We start from the raw sequence: 9,136 nt of genomic DNA, 5'->3' as shown, positions 1-9,136 counted from the left end.
AGAGACATAACGGCATTCGACGGAAATGATAACAGATGGCAACAGAGGTTTCTTACGAACTTCCTGTAATACTGAAAGAGCAAATCTTCTCACTCAAACTTGTAAAGTTTCCTCATCTTTCCGATAAAGCCTCCACAAATTTGGAAAAAAATTCACACTCTTTGTCATGGAGGCTCAATAAAGTTCGGGTCATGCAGTACATTCCCCTGCAATTCTCACAGGAAGTCTACAGGACAGAAAGATGTTTCCTTTGACAGATCTTCTGCCCTATTAGCAGGCATGCTAATTCAGTCTTGTAATTTCTCAGTTAATATGACTTGATTAGAGTATTGTGCAACTGAATAGGGCACAGCTGAGGGACACAAAGCCCCCCAACACAGATGATTTGCTCCACATAGCTACACTCCAGAGCTCTCCTGTGTACCTGAGGGGTGTGCCAGAGTATGTGTGCAGAGTAAAAATGCTCAATGATGTAGACTATCACATTATTTTGTGGACATGTATATTTTAAATATTTTAAAATGTTATACTATAGTACCGGCATGTATTCTAATTACAATAGTAGGTAATCCTGTTAACATGAGTTAATCTACAGTAAACCAACTTCACATTAAATGAAAAAAAAGCACACTAAATAATCCTATTAAGTCATAAAAGAGATAGAGAAGAAGTATATTCTATATTGTTTTAGCAAAAACTTTTATTTTCAAAGGAATGTTCCATTTCATTGTGTGCACTTTTAACTGAATATTAAAATGTAACAATTTGCAACCTTGCAACACGCATTAACCTAACATAGCTGATAGCAGCAATGGCATTTCTTCTTTTTATACAAAGTAATACTATTGAAATAATCTATAAATATTACCTAACATATACTATAAAAAGTATGTTGAAATTATCAGCAAACTGCACTGCATGTCTTACATGTGAGCGGCATTATATCCTGGATGGATCTACAGCAGTCTTTGATAAAATTAATATTTTATGAATTCCAACAAAGTTGGCTTCAGTACTGAACTGTTAGCATAAGTACAATTAGTATGATTGCAGCACACTTAATCCAAAGGGGCCCCTCAGATGAATAAGAGGGTCATCTTCATAAGGATTTGCTGTGCACACTCCCCAGCCTGAAAACATTTGTGCCAAGGAGATTTTACTCTTTATTCCACCTAAAATGTTCGCATGATGATGTTCATTAATTTACTCCCTAGGTTTGCCAATAACACTCTAAACATCACATAGTTGGAATGGTTAGCTGCTTAACACAGTCCATACAGTATGAGTCAAACTGGGACCATAATGTGTATTTGTAAGAGCTGATCTAACGTTGACCACTTCACTGTGTGTGTCAAATGAAACAAAAAGACCCCGGACTTCAGTTTCACTTATGACAAGTTGGTTGTGGTTGCAAATGCCAATGAACCAGGTTCCTGTTGCACATAAGGAAAATATTGGTTCACATTGTCCGTGAATGAAAGTATAAATGGAACATTAGTGTTGAACTGGCTTCAGGCTCTGTCTGTGCTAGAACTTAGTGAAGAGGCAGTCTGTGCTGTGAAGGTAGGCAAAGTCCTCCAGCTCCCAATTCACAGTGAAAAAAAGTAAATAAAAGTCCCTGCAAATGCACGCATTTACAATTCACAGGGAAGAGTTTGTTTCATCAAATGCAGACATTGCTGATATGTCAGCACAGACAACATAGCATTTGAGAGAGAAAGAAATATATATAGTATATTTATAAATCATATTAAGCCTTATGCTACATAGATGTATGAAGTGGTTTGTGCGTCGTTACTGCACACAACCACTGTTCACAACCACTGGTTTCAACATTAACGATAATTTGTTTATTATCAGCATTGTATAATCAGTTAACTGAGTGCAAAATAACATGCAAGAAGCCCAGAGGAAAGTTGCATCACTGACAACTTGCAAAAGGCCATTCAGATAAATGAACTGTGAAAACACTGAGAAATATTCAAAGATAACAATACATTTTAGAGACTGTTATTTTAGGACGTACATTTATCGTTTTTTACTTATTTAAAACTTTCAATACACAAGATAAGGAAAGGTGGTAGTTCATTACAAAGCTTACACAAGCCTTCTTGTGCAATGGCCTCAACTTGAAATGGCTACTTTGTATTGTGCTGTATACATTTCATATACAAATATGAAATGCGGAGAATGGTGGCTTCTAGGTAAGCTGTGGCAGGGTAATTAAGATGGTGTGGCAGAAGCAGACATCTGCTCCCAGACAGATATAGTTTCACTGATGCTATCTATAGTCACCATCCTTCAGAGAGATAAAGAGTGCCAGGGTGCAGCTGGGGGAGGAAGTGGCACACTATGGAGGCACCGATCACAAACCGGGGCGTGCGGCCCCTGTGGTCACACAGAGAACGAGGCGAGGGAGAGAGGAGGGAGAGGGTACACACACGTAGGTGATGGGAAGGGAATACTCGTTGTAAGATAGCAGATAGCTGAGGAAGAGAGAGGGAGAGAGAGAGAGAGGGAGGGGGGGCATAGTTTGTTTCACTTATTCGTACTATGTTTTCACATAAAAGAAAGCCACAGTTCTTGAAATCGCACATGCCTGTTAAAGATTATACCGGTAAAATTGGCAGAATGGATTAAAAAAAAAATGTATGCAGTGGGATGGCTCCCATAATCTGAGATTAGGACACATGCAGAAGACATATTTGAGAGTCTGATACTAAAACAGAGTTTATGCTGAATACATTTCTTTGACAATACTTTGACCAGAGTTTGGGTTGCTTGACAGATTGTAACACACTTCAATCTTAGCTCTCAAATAAATAAGCACCACTTTGGGTTCTCTAATTTGTATGCCTAACTCAGGTGGCATACAAGTTAAAAAGATAAGATAAAATGTTACAACTTGTTCCTGGTGGCAGAGAGGAAATGTGGATGTAACCTTTTTGCAGAAGTGTAACTTGACATTCTATGACGTTCACAAAATAAGGTTCACAAATTTGAATGCAATGTGATATATACAATTAAATTAGCCTAATAATAAAATTATACTGGAAAAAATGTTGCAAAACAGTTTTACACAAACTCTCTGATAAAAACAGGCATTGCATTGTTTGAATATTAAATTAAGTGCATTATCAGTTTGCTATAATAGTGTAAATGTAAAACAATTCTTAAAAAAATGTCTAATGCTTGTAATTTTCAAAATGTTACCTTATATTTAACGGGCCAGAAAACATGTTTTAAAAGCTTCCAATTAGTCTTTGTGTTTTGATTGCTTTAAACAAAGTTGTTTGGTTTTATTTGCATTCAGTCCAAATATCACATGTCTAATCTAGACTGCAATTCAAGCAGTATGAGAAATCAGAGCATGGCTGACTGGTGAAAGTGTTAATATTCTCCACTTATTCCAGTCACATTAAAAGAGGACAATAAAGGGGAAAAAGTGTTTAGCCCTTGGTGAAATATGCACATTATATAACAAGGATCCCATTGAAAGCAACACCAGCACTCCTGATTACAAATTTAAGGACACCTTTTAGCATTTAAAATGCACAGTCCTTGGTGATTAAAATGTGAGGAGTTATGAAATTACAGAACCATGCCTTATTCAGAGATTATCCCCTCGTTAATATTGAACCTGCAGTGCTGCGGGGCTCACTCAATGGAAATAGCCGGAAGTTGAAACTTTTGGAGTTGGTCTCCCGGAGGAGAAATCTTTCTGCCCCGAGGTAAGTAAACACCAGCACAAGTTAGTGTGCGTCAGTCCTCTGTGTTTATTGAGCTGGGTGGAGATTAAATATTCACAATTCAGAGAGCATTGCTGGGGGCCTTGCATTGTTCTAATCACAATTTTATGTGCTTTAGCCCCGCAGCAATTCAAAAATGAACAAAGTCACTTGGTAAAAAAAAACAACAATGAAAAGCAAAACAATAAAATGAAATAAAATTAATTATAACCCAGCCAGCATATTACTTTAATTAAAATTTGATAGTGAAGAAAAGCTGTCACATGATTTAAGCATTGCATTTATACATGATTAAGCACAGCCTATTTCTGTAGGTCGACATTAAATACTTTACTCTGATATACTGTATGTAAAGGACATTTTATTTGATGCACTTTTTCTGTTATTGGCTTTTTTCTGAGCATTGGAGTCTCAATGTTTAATCAACAATTTTGCAGCATATCAGATATGCATTTCCCCCAAACCAATTGTTGGTGAGTGTAACCAATAACCCTTAAATTATCAACACGTATATATAGGTGCATTTGCATGATCAGTCAAAGCCAGAAGGAAGTAGCATATTAAGATACGAGGCACTGTATACACACTGCAGTGTGTCACAGGTAGATCCAGCAGGTTATGGCCTATATACGTATAGCTTAAAATGATAAATAGACAGGCTCTCTCATGCACACATGTAGTTTTATTCTCAACAAAGGCGAAGAATAGTTATTTCCCAAGGGCAACCAATTCAATCCTCTTGAAAAAATATGTCTCAAGATCTTTGAGGTGATCTGCCCTCACACAGCACAACTAAGAATGACCACAGGTATGGGCAGGTAACAGCTAGTCAGGTATGAATTCCAAGCTTGGTGTTTTTCTCCCCTTCTGAATAGACATTTTAAACTTAGTATGGAGTCTGTAGTTTAAGCTTTAATGACAGGCTTTCTCCTGATTGTTAAGTCAAGCAACTGCTTGGGAAGAAATAGATATAGAATGAGATGAAAAGGATTTTTAAGGGATCGGGTGGAATTAAAATGAAATGTGGAAAAAAGAAATCAAAATAAAAAATGCAAAGGCATAGCTTAGGCTCTCTCAAGGGACTGTAAGTAAAGATAACATTTAAGAGGATATTTTACCTTCTTCCTTCCTTGTCGACCAACAACATTCTAAGCTTTGCATGCATTCTATCTTTCTTCGGAAATAACAAAACATTGCCATCATTATGACTGTATTTCCACTACTATTACTACTACTACTGCAGCAATAGCGACAACAACGCTAGCTTTGGGGATTATAACCGTAGTCAGTAGTGTTCACTCCTGGTCTTAGAGATTCTCAGACGTGGGGGTTTTGCAGCTTCTGAAAATAAAGATGGGATCAGGAATGGGAAGGGAATAAAATGAAGCAACCTGTGGAATTACAAAAGACAGTATCAAATTATTTACATAATTCTTTACTGAGAGGACTGGGTGGTGTCCCACTGTGGAATGCACAGAAAATGAGTTAATAAAGAAGTCAATGTTGGGGCAGGATCAACCCTCGTCCAGATTCTATGCTGCCTCGATAGCATCCTGCAGTTCCTGCAAACGTTATAGGCACACATTCATGCTGTGAACCTCTGTTCCACCTCATCCCAAAGATGATCTATTGGGTCTGGGGGCTATGCAGGCCATTGGAATGAACTGAAGTTACTGTCATATTCCTGGAACCATTGAGACAATGTGGGTTTTATGACATGATGCAGTATCCCGCTGGTGGTATCTCTTTGATAAGGGTAGACTGTGGCCATAAAGGGATGCACATTGTCAGCAACGACAGGTATGTTGTGGTATTAACATGATGCTCAATTGGGACCTAATACTTACCAAGAAAACAATCCCCACACTTTTACACCACCACTAGCAGCCTGCACCATTGACCAAAGGCATTCCTGCTGTGCACGCCACATTCTGACCCTACCATCTGTCTATTGCAGCAGATATCGAGACTAGTCAGGCCAGGCGCCACTTTCCCGATCTTCAGTAATTCAGTTTTGGTGATCGCATGCCCATTGTGGCCTCGTCTTCCTGTTCACAGCTGACATGAGTGGAATCCAGCGTGCCCTCCTGCTGCTAGAGGCCATTGGCTTCAAGGAAAGACGCGTTGTGCGTTCAGAGACGTGTGGCGCCTTCTGCTCACCGCTGTTGTAAACAGCTGTTCTTTGAGCATTTCTGGCCCTTCTTTTAGCTTGAACGAGTCTTCTCCGATGACCTCTCCCATTAACAAGGTGTTTTTCGCCCACAGAACTGCCGCTCACTGGATGTTTTCTGTTTATTGTCTGTGCTAATCCCAGGTCGGCAGCTGTTTCTGATAACTCGTCTCGCCCATTCCAATGTTGGGTGAAACAACACCTGACCCTCCTCCCCGTGTCTGCATGCTTTATACTCTCAGTCAGCACTTTATTAGGTATTTATTAGACTTTTTGACTATTGGTCTTCTGCTGCTGTAGCCTATCGACTTTAGAGGTTTGACATGTTGTGTGTTCAGACATACATATTTGCATTAACCAGCTGGTGTACAGGTCCCATGGTGTACAGGTCTACCATACAAAGTGCTCAGTGAGTATATGTTCAGTTGCAGACACAGGATTTACTGTTTGAAGGAGCAGGCTATTTCTGCTAACAAACAGGTGTACCTAATGAAGGCCTTGTCATTCCATGAATATTGGGCTTCCAAGGTAAATGGTAAATGGTTGGCATTTATAAAGCGTCTTTATCCAAAGCGCTGTACAATTGATACTTCTCATTCACCCATTCATACACACACTCACACTCACACGCCAATGGCAATTGGCTGCCATGCAAGGCACCAACCAGCTCGTCAGGAGCATTTGGGGGTTAGGTGTCCACTCCAGGAGGTGGTCTGAGATGCATTTGAGATAGATATGGCAGATACTGTATACAAGTGCAATGCATGCGTCTCTCCATGATGCATATTATCCGGAGACAATCTAGTTAAAAGCCACATGACCTCAAGGTGGCCACCAAGTGTATATTACTCAGTAACCCAAAATGGCCATTCTATACTTATATGTACAATGTTTTAGAATGTTTTCACCTATAGATTGTATTTTTTCTCTGAGCATCTTTGAGATAAACACCTGTCAGAAATCACATTTAATGTAGAATGGCTGAACATACCACTCCAGATACGTAAAGTACACCATCAACAGCCTTGGGAAAATTCAATGCTGAATTCCATCCCACTTCAGCCAGCTATCGCATTCATGTCTTCCGAGCTAGTATTTACAGTATTCAGAGATTTCCTCTGTTGAAAGTACATTCAAATTTTGGTAAATGAAGAAAACAGAGGATATTACTCTTACATTTTCCTGTAAATTTGTCCTCTGGAATACTCGTTCAGCAAGCAATTTCTCCCCATGTGCTGTGAATGAGCGAGTGGACAATCAAGCTACAGTCTGCGAGGAAGGGAATTAGCCAAGGAGCTACCAACAGAGACAATGGCCCCTGATATGTTGCCTCCTTTGGCCCCTGTGTTTGGAACAAAGAGAGGACTTGTCGAGTCAAACAGCATGCTCTAATCATATCCTCAATTAACAGCACTGTGAAAAGATAAGATGCCCTTTCCTTAAAAAAAAGAATGTTAAACATTTATGAACAGATAGAATTCAAATCACACACCTGCGAGTCTCCAGGGGAGGCCGGTACATTATGAGCAGGAGCTGGGCAGTTAGGGAGTGTAAGTGCTCTCCTCTGGACGCTGCCTGGCGTCCCCTTCCTGTCCTGCAGAGAGCCCCCTTGTGCGCGTCTAATTATCTTCTTAAATTTATATCTGTAACCGCAGGCGGCCTCGTGGGATTAGCCAGAGTGTGTTTTGCAAATTGAAAAGATGATTGCTGTTAGGAAACTGAAATCTCTCCTTTTTGTGAGCCACCACACACAGTATCAAACTATTAATTTTCCATCCACAGGAAAAATATAAAGTCATTTTTATTACAAATATAATGGAGAAAGAAAGCAACGGACGCAACGACAGCAACAGCGTGACACGCTACATCCAGATAATATGAGAGCAAGGCTTTTGTTCTGTGTTCTGGAGATTTCCAAGGTCAACTCAATCAGCGGACAGCTCTCCTGTTGGCTGTCTCTGAAATAAAAGGCAAAACAATATTTAAAAACTATAAAAACTTATTCATAAAACCTATTTATTGAGAAATCTGTGATATCGATGTATTTTATCATTATTGCCTATATAAAGCGTGAGTGTCCTTGCCCATTACATTTTTGTTGTGAATTTATTATTACTTTGCTTCCTCTGTGTATGCATCTCAGAATTTCAGCACCATCGTGTATCGGGTCATATTAAATGGCTACAAAGCCCTTGGCAAACAACCGATTTTGTCACCAAGTGACTTTGTGTTCAGTCAGCGGATGAATTTTGTTTCAGAGAATTGAGGGCATTCGCAATAATATGACACATGTAGCTTCCATCTTTCTTTTACTGTTGGCATAATACTGAATACTAACACCTGAACCAGTACATGGAGTCACTGCCAGTGTGTCATAAGGTGAGGATTCTTTCTGTAAGACATGCTAGTAACATTTTTTACTTTTCCATCGCAGATCCCATAACTGACCCATTCAGAGCAATGAGACAGCCTAGTAGCGTTCTTTCACTCAGAGAAAAGTACTTTGCTAGTCTGGTCTGGCTCTGTTCTGTAGATAGGAAATGGACTGTTCAACAGTCCAAGTTCAATATTCAGTATGACGCATTGTAAGGAGAACAATGCCACCAAACTTGTTCCCCGAACAACACGAAGTAGAAAATAGGACAGTAAGTGTCATTAAACAATAAAGACATAACCAAGCTCATTCAAGCAGGTACTTTCCAAGGTGGAGATTCAGTGCCCGTTCAACCCGTACAGAATACTATTCATACTGGATCTTCTGCACTCAGGCATATCAGGATATTAACTCACACTGCATATCAGCCTCCTCCCCCACCGCCCAAAAGTATATTTTGTAACAAATGTAAAATATCGTAGTTACGCCCCACATCCTGGGTCCCCCTCGGGCCTGGGACAAAATGTTCCAGTTGTCCCTCCTCCCCTCCAGCCCTGGTGAGAACTTCTCAAAACAGGCTAGCTGGCTTGCATATCAGGCGCAAAAACGATCCGCCGGAGCGCACGCAAACCAGGTGCACCCGGTTCACATGACGGGCCTCGCCTGTAGGATGGAATGCAGGCAAGTCGATGGATGCAGTCTTCATAAATAACCTTTTAAGGTTAGCGTATCCACAGGCTCAACACAGCCTGGGACCGAGCTGTCAATGCCATGATCTAATTGCTAGGTCAGGTATTCAGTAGGACGGTTAGTGGCCTTAGGCCTCGCAAGTGGGTAAGACTT

Source organism: Conger conger, chromosome 1 (genome assembly GCF_963514075.1).
Source record: "Conger conger chromosome 1, fConCon1.1, whole genome shotgun sequence".
In the NCBI taxonomy this organism is placed as follows: Eukaryota; Metazoa; Chordata; class Actinopteri; order Anguilliformes; family Congridae; genus Conger; species Conger conger.
This window is presented reverse-complemented; position numbering follows the sequence as displayed.